The sequence below is a fragment of the Triticum aestivum genome, chromosome 6B (genome assembly GCF_018294505.1).
Source record: "Triticum aestivum cultivar Chinese Spring chromosome 6B, IWGSC CS RefSeq v2.1, whole genome shotgun sequence".
NCBI classification, from domain to species: domain Eukaryota; kingdom Viridiplantae; phylum Streptophyta; class Magnoliopsida; order Poales; family Poaceae; genus Triticum; species Triticum aestivum.
The window spans coordinates 641,037,060-641,044,844 of NC_057810.1; positions in this window are offsets into that span (position 1 = coordinate 641,037,060).

Genomic DNA, 7,785 nt, shown 5'->3' on the forward strand with positions numbered 1-7,785 from the left:
GGAGAGTTCATTGAGAGAACAACACTCCCCCTATGTTCATGCCTACATCTAAGCTAGACACCAAGTTGAGTGGGGTGGGGTGTGCAAGGGTTCAAGTCACATTGCTCGAATCAATGATATTTAGCTCATGCCTTAACTCGCGAAATCTTGCTTCATCCAAGGGCTTTGTGAAAATATCTGCAAGGTTATCATGAGTGTTGACATACTTGATCTCGATCTCTCCTCGCCTAATGTGATCCCGGATGAAGTGATACCGAATCTCAATGTGCTTCGTCTTGAAGTGTTGCACCGGGTTGAGAGAAATCTTGATGGCACTTTCGTTGTCACACCGAAGAGGCACTTTGTCACAAATGACACTGTGTTCCTTTAAAGTTTGCCTCATCCATAGGAGTTGTGCACAACAACTACCGGCCGCCACATATTCCGCTTCGGTGGACAAGAGAGACACACAACTTTGCTTTTTGGAAGACCAACTCACCAAAGAGCACCCAAGAAACTGGCACCCTTCGGAAGTGGACTTCCTATCCACTTTGTCTCCCGCCCAATCGGAATCCGTAAACCCTTCAAGCTTGAAGTTTGCCCCTCTTGGGTACCATAAGCCAAAGTTTGGGGTATGAGCCAAATATCGAAAGATTCGCTTGACCGCCACATAGTGACTTTCCTTTGGTGCAGCTTGAAACCGTGCACACATCCCCACACTTAACATGATATCCGGTCTAGATGCACAAAGGTAAAGCAAGGAGCCAATCATGGAGCGATATACCTTTTGATCCACCGCTTTACCATTGGGATCAATGTCAAGTTGGCACTTGGTGGGCATTGGAGTAGAGGCCGGCTTGACATCACTTAACTTGAATCTCTTGAGCATGTCTTGAGTGTATTTGGCTTGGTTGATGAAGGTACCTTCTCTTCTTTGTTTGATATCAAAACCAAGGAAGAACTTCAACTCTCCCATCGAAGACATCTTGAACTTAGAGGTCATGAGAGCGGCAAATTCTTCATTGAAAGCTTTGTTAGGGGAACCAAAGATAATGTCATCAACATATAGTTGGCATACAAACAACTCCCCTTTGACCTTCTTAGTAAAAAGAGTGGGATCGATTAGCCCTACTTCAAATCCACGATCTTGTAACAACTCGGTAAGGTGGTCATACCACGCACGTGGGGCTTGTTTAAGGCCATAGAGCGCCTTATCGAGTTGATACACATGATCCGGGAAGAAGGGATCCTCGAACCCGGGGGGTTGCTTGACATAGACCAACTCATTAATAGGACCATTAAGAAAAGCACTTTTAACATCCATTTGTTGCAACTTAAAGTTGTGATGGGAAGCATAAGCAATCAACAAATGAATGGATTCAAGGCGAGCAACGGGAGCAAAGGTTTCACCGTAGTCGATACCCTCGACTTGGGAGTAGCCTTGTGCTACCAATCTTGCCTTGTTGCGAATGATGTTCCCATGAGCATCTTGCTTGTTCTTGAAGATCCACTTGGTTCCAATGATGTTATGGTTCCCGGAAGGCCTTGGCACCAATCTCCACACCTTGTTGTACTCGAAGTTGTTGAGTTCTTCATGCATGGCATTGAGCCAATCCGAGTCTTCGAGCGCCTCATAGACCTTATGGGGTTCAACATAAGAGACAAACGCGTGATGTTCACAATAGTTTGCTAATTGTCTACGAGTGCTTACCCCCTTTCTTAGGCTTCCAACCACATTCTCCATGAGATGACCTTTGGTGGTGAGTTTGGAAGCAATCTTTGCGGCACGACGCTCCAATTCCTCCTCGGGTGTCGAAGGAGGAGGGTTCACTTGATCATCTTGAGCGTCGTCATGAGCTTGTTCTTGATCTTGAGCTTGCTCATGATCTTGAACTTGCTCGAGGGGAAGAACTTGACCTTGGGCATCATGTGGAGATTCACCACCATCTTGTAATTGATCTTGCCCTTGGTCTTGTTCCCTAGGTTGAGGGCCTTCACTTTGTTCTTCGAAAGCGTGTGGGTCTTGAGTAGGTGAAGGCTCCACCGAGGTGGAGCATTGTCCTTCTCCTTCGGCCACAAGGGGTTCCTCAATGGGTAGGATATGACCAATACCCATTCTTCTTATGGCTTGGGGAGGAATTTGATCACCTACATCACAAGTACCACTTTGCTCCACTTGGGAGCCGTTATTTTCATCAAACTCTATGTTACACGTCTCCTCAATGAGTCCGTTGGACTTGTTGAGAACACGGTAAGCATGAGAGTTTGTAGCATAACCAACAAATATGCCCTCATGAGCTCTAGCCTCGAATTTAGACAAACGAACACCTTTCTTGAGAATGAAACACTTACACCCGAACACCCGGAAGTACTTGAGATTGGGCTTGTTCCCGGTGAGTATCTCATACGGAGTCTTGTTCAAGCCTTTGCAGAGATAGAGCCAATTGGATCCATGACAAGTTGTGTTGATGGCTTCGGCCCAAAAGTTGTATGGAGACTTGAACTCCGCCATCATGGTCCTTGCCGCATCCATCAACGTCCGGTTCTTCCTCTCTGCAACACCATTTTGTTGAGGGGTATATGGTGCAGAATATTGATGCTTGATCCCTTCATCACTAAGAAACTCATCCAAGGTGTAGTTCTTGAACTCGGTGCCGTTGTCACTTCTTATTGTCAGAATCTTTGCATTATGTTGACGTTGAGCTTCATTTGCAAAGTCGATGACGGTTTGTTGAGTCTCACTCTTCCTCTTGAAGAAGTATACCCAAGTGTATCTTGAATAATCATCCACAATCACCAAGCAATACTTTCTACCCCCAAGACTGTCAAAGGATGGAGGCCCGAAGAGGTCCATGTGCAGGAGCTCCAAGGGTCTCTTCGAGTAGATGATTGTCGTGGGAGGGTGAGCCGTCTCATGAAGCTTTCCTTCGATGCAAGCACTGCAAACACGATCTTTGGCAAAACTAACATTTGTTAGTCCATGAACATGGTCCCCCTTGAGAATACTTTGCAAAGATCTCATATTGACGTGGGCTAAACGGCGATGCCAAAGCCATCCCACATCAACTTTAGCCATTAGGCATGTCGCTGTCTTAGTGGGTTGCTCCGAAAAGTTAATCACATAGAGACCATTCTCGACGTGCCCAACAAAGGCTACTTTAAGAGTCTTGCTCCACAAGAGGGCCACAGTATCAATATCAAAGAAGGTGGCAAAGCCCATGAGTGAGAGTTGACGAACGGAAAGTAAATTGAATGCAAGGGACTCAACAAGCATGACTTTCTCGATCGTTAGATCATGAGAAATGACAACCTTGCCAAGACCCAATACCTTAGAATGTGAGGCATCACCCCATTCGACATTGGTGGGCATAGATGGGATCTTGTGCACGTCCACCACCAAGTCCTTGCTCCCGGTCATATGATTTGTTGCTCCACTATCGAGCAACCATGATCCCCCACCGGAAGCAAACACCTACAAGAGATCAATGCTTGGTTTTAGGTACCCATTGAGTAATGGGTCATTTGATGTTAGTGACAAGGGTCTTAGGAACCCAAATAGACCATTCAATGTACTCATAAGGAGAACCAACAAATTTAGCATAAACATGCCCATCACTAGCACGGCACAACACATAAGATGGGTTAAAGTCGCCGGCTTTGTTGGGAGAGATGGCTTTGCGCTCTTTGGCATCACCACTCTTCCCATTGTTCTTCTTCTCCTTAGGAGAACCTTCTCCCTCCTTCACAAAGGTTTGCGTGAGCGGAGGAGGTCGATCGGTCTTATTCTTCTTCTCCTTGTTCTTCTTCTTGTTCTTGGACTTGGGTGAGAACCCAACTCCCTCCTTGCCCACAACTTCCTTTTGATTGCTCAAAAGGTCATTTAGGTTCTTCTCGCCTTGTATGCAAGACACAAGACCTTTCTTGAGTTGTTCCTTCAACTTGGCATTCTCCTCCACAAGATGCACATGCTCACAACAAGGGTTAGTAGCATTTGCATTATCAATTAAGACCATGTGAGGAAATGTGGCCTTTTCCTTGGTTAGCTTAACTTGGAGTTGAGCATGAGACTCCTTGAGGGTAGCATGAGCACCTTTCAAGACCTTGTGGGCCTTGTCAAGTACATCAAACTCCTCCGTGAGTCTAACATGATCAACCCAAGTTTAGCCTTCTCGGAAGCTAGAACACGAGACACAACAAGAGCATGATCAAGATCTTTCTTTAGTTTAGCATGACCATCGTTGTGTGACTCCTCAAGAGCCAAACGATGCTCACACTCTTCCTCAAGAGCATTAGAGAGATCCGATATCTCATCGGTATAGTCACGACTATGACTTTCCATCTTAGAGATGGTTTCTTCGTGAGCCTCGATCATGTCATTGGCTTCACCAAGTTGTTCCAATAGAGCAACAAAGTGCTTCTTGGATTTGCCCTTGAGCTTACTCATGAAGGACTCAAATTCATTGATCTCCTCATTAGACCCCTTACCATTATCAAAGTCATCCGTTGAAGGAGGGTTAGGAATAATGGTGGTTTTGATGTTGGGGGTTACCTTATTGGTGGCCTTAGCCATGAGGCACTTGGCGGTGATGTTCTCGTTAGGTGCATCGAAGAGAGACACCCGGGGAGTTGTGACAATGGCAACGGATGCCATGGCCATTGTTTCACCATCTTCATCATCATCATCATCCTCACGGTATTCTTCTTGAACCACCAACCCGCGAGACGGAGTCTTCTTGGTGAAGTTGTTCTTGTTGGGGAAGGACTTGGCTTTGTCTTTTCGGATGAACTTGCCATCATTGTCTTCCCGCTTCTCGTAGGGACAATCCGCAACGAAATGGCTAACATTTCCACAGTTGAAACAGGTTCTAACTCGTTGTTTCCCTTTGAGGCCACTTGAGTTGTTCTGGTTGAAGTTGGGTCTTGTATTCTTCTTACTCCAAAACTGTCTTGAGGCAAGAGCCATGTGCTCATGATAATCATACTTCGTGTCCTCGGGGTTGCTCTCCTCATCTTCCTCTTCTTCTTCTTCTTCCACACTAACCTTGGCCTTCAAGGCAAGATTGGGCTTCTTTGCCCTTTGGAACGGAGCACCGCATTGTCGGCGGCCTTGTCCAAGATGCTCATAGCAACAAACTCATCCAACACTTCACCAGAGGTCATGGAGTGGAAGTCCGGTCTTTGGCGAATGACGAAGGACATGGCCTTGTTGTAGGGCATCATGGCCTTGAGGAACTTGCGCTTGATCCGGTTGTCATCCGTGTCCTTGCTCCCATGATCTCGAAGTGCGACCGCGAGTTTGGTCACTCTTCGAAAGAGCTCACGAGGTTCTTCATCCTCTTTCATTGCAAACTCATCGGCTTCATCTTGCACCACTTCATAGTTGGAGCGTTGAATGCTAGCACTTCCTCGATAGACACGCTCAACACATTTCCATGCTTCTTTAGCCATGGCATGAGGTCGAAGATGAGGGAGATCTTCGGGAAGGATTGCATCTTGGATGATGAAGAGAGCACTTTCATTGAATTGATTGTCCACTTCTTCTCGAGGGGTGAAGTTGCTTGGATCATGAGGATAGAAACCTTCTTCAATAATTCTCCAAAGGTTAGTGTTCACATGTTTTAAGTGACGCTTGAAGCGATAAAGCCAAGCATCAAAATCTTCATTTTTCACATATTTAGGAGGAGGACCGGCATGATTCAAATGAGTAGAGGGGATCGGTCCTCTATACACTGGGGGTTCCACATTGGCAAAAATGTCGGTGCCATTTCTACCACTAGTAGAAGGACTCTTTTCACTATTAGCTTCCCCCTTGTCGGAGGTAGCATCCGTCACCTTGTTAGTGGGATCACCCACTTTCATCGGCAAGGTAGATAGTTTGAGTCCGTCTAAGAAATCAGAAAACATGCTTTTAACCTCGGCCGTCATGGAGGTTTTCAATGTGTCTAAAGCCACATTGAATTCCTCACGAGAGACCGAGGCTCCCCCTTCGGCCGTGGACGAGATGGGATTCACACCGGAGTGCTCCTCCGCACCGTCGTGGGTGTCAACCATACTCTTCGGACGGCAAAGTCCTTAATAAAGAGACGAGGCTCTGATACCAATTGAAAGGATCGATATGGTTGACTAGAGGGGGGGGTGAAAAGGCAACTAACAATTTTTAGACTTTTCTTTAACAAATTAAAACTTGCAATGAAATAGGTTGTCTAGATGTGCAACTACGTGGACAACCTATATGATTCAAAGACAATAAGCACACAAGCAAGCAATGGATATAACTCAAGTAAGCTTGCAACAGTAAAGGGACAAGATAACCAAGAGTGGAGCCGGTGGAGACGAGGATGTGTTACCGAAGTTCCTTCCCTTTAAGGGGAAGTACGTCTCCGTTAGAGGGGTGTGGAGGCACAATGGTCCCCAAGAAGCCACTAGGGCCACCGTAATCTCCTCACGCCCTCACACAATGCGAGATGCCGTGATTCCACTATTGGAGCCCTTGAAGGCAGCAACCGGACCTTTACAAACAAGATTGGGGCTATCTCCACAACACTTGGAGGCTCCCAACAACACCATGAAGCTTCACCACAATGGAGTATGGCTTCGAGGTGACCTCAACCGTCTAGGGTGCTCAACACCCAAGAGTAACAAGATCCGCTAGGGATAAGTGGAGGGAATCAAATTTCTCTTGGTGGAAGTGTAGATCTGGGCCTTCTCAACCAATCCCGAGCAAATCAACAAGTTTGATTGGCTAGGGAGAGAGATCGGCTAAAATGGAGCTTGGAGCAACAATGGAGCTTTGGGGGAAAAAGGTAGGTCAACTTTGGGGAAGAAGACCCCTTTATATAGTGGGGGGAACAATCCAACCGTTATCCCACTCACCAACCCCGCACAGAGCGGTACTACCGCTAGGGAAGGGCGGTACTACCGCTCCGGGCGGTACTACCGCTCAACCTAGCGGTACTGCCGCGCTGCCAGACCCCAGGGCGGTACTACCGCTAGGGAAGAGCGGTACTACCGCTTAGAGCGGTACTACCGCTCCTACTGCCGCCCTTAGTGCCACAAAACCCGACACAAAAAACTTTGTTCGAGAATCGAGGCGGAAGTAGCCTAGGCGCTCAGCGGTACTACGGCCAAAAATCCCAAGCGATACTACCGCTCGGAGAGCGGTACTACCGCTGGGGAGCTTCGGCGGTATTACCGTTGTGGGCGCGGTACTACCGCTGGGGTAGAGCAAAGCATAGCAAGGGGAAAACAGCAGCTCCAGAGATGCGGAAGGAAAGACGACGGGTGTGATAAGGATGTGTACGTGTGATTCCACCCAAGTCTTACCAAAATGGATCCCCTCTTGATAGTACAGTGACTCCTACGAAACTAGACCACCAACAACGAAACGAAGGAGCTACACCGTCTTGAATACAACACCGAGGGGAGGAAATCGTCTCGTGCCAATGGATGAATCTCTGAAAGAACTAAACGCACACGATTAGTCCACACAACCATTTTCATCAATCACCAAAACATCTTGGGGATAAATATGCCCTTACACCTGCTGTCAGAATTTGAGGATGTTTTTGGTGAACCCGAAGGCCTACCTCCGCGACGAGCCTGCGATCACACCATTCCTCTCATGCCGGGGGCACAGCCCGTCAACATCAGGCCTTATCGTCACAAACCGGAGCACAAGTCTGAGATCGAGCGCCAGGTACAAGAACTCCTACAGTCAGGAGTGATCCAGCGCAGCCACAGTACCTTCTCGTCACCGGTCATTCTAGTCAAAAAGAAAGACGGGACCTGGAGGCTCTGCGTGGACTA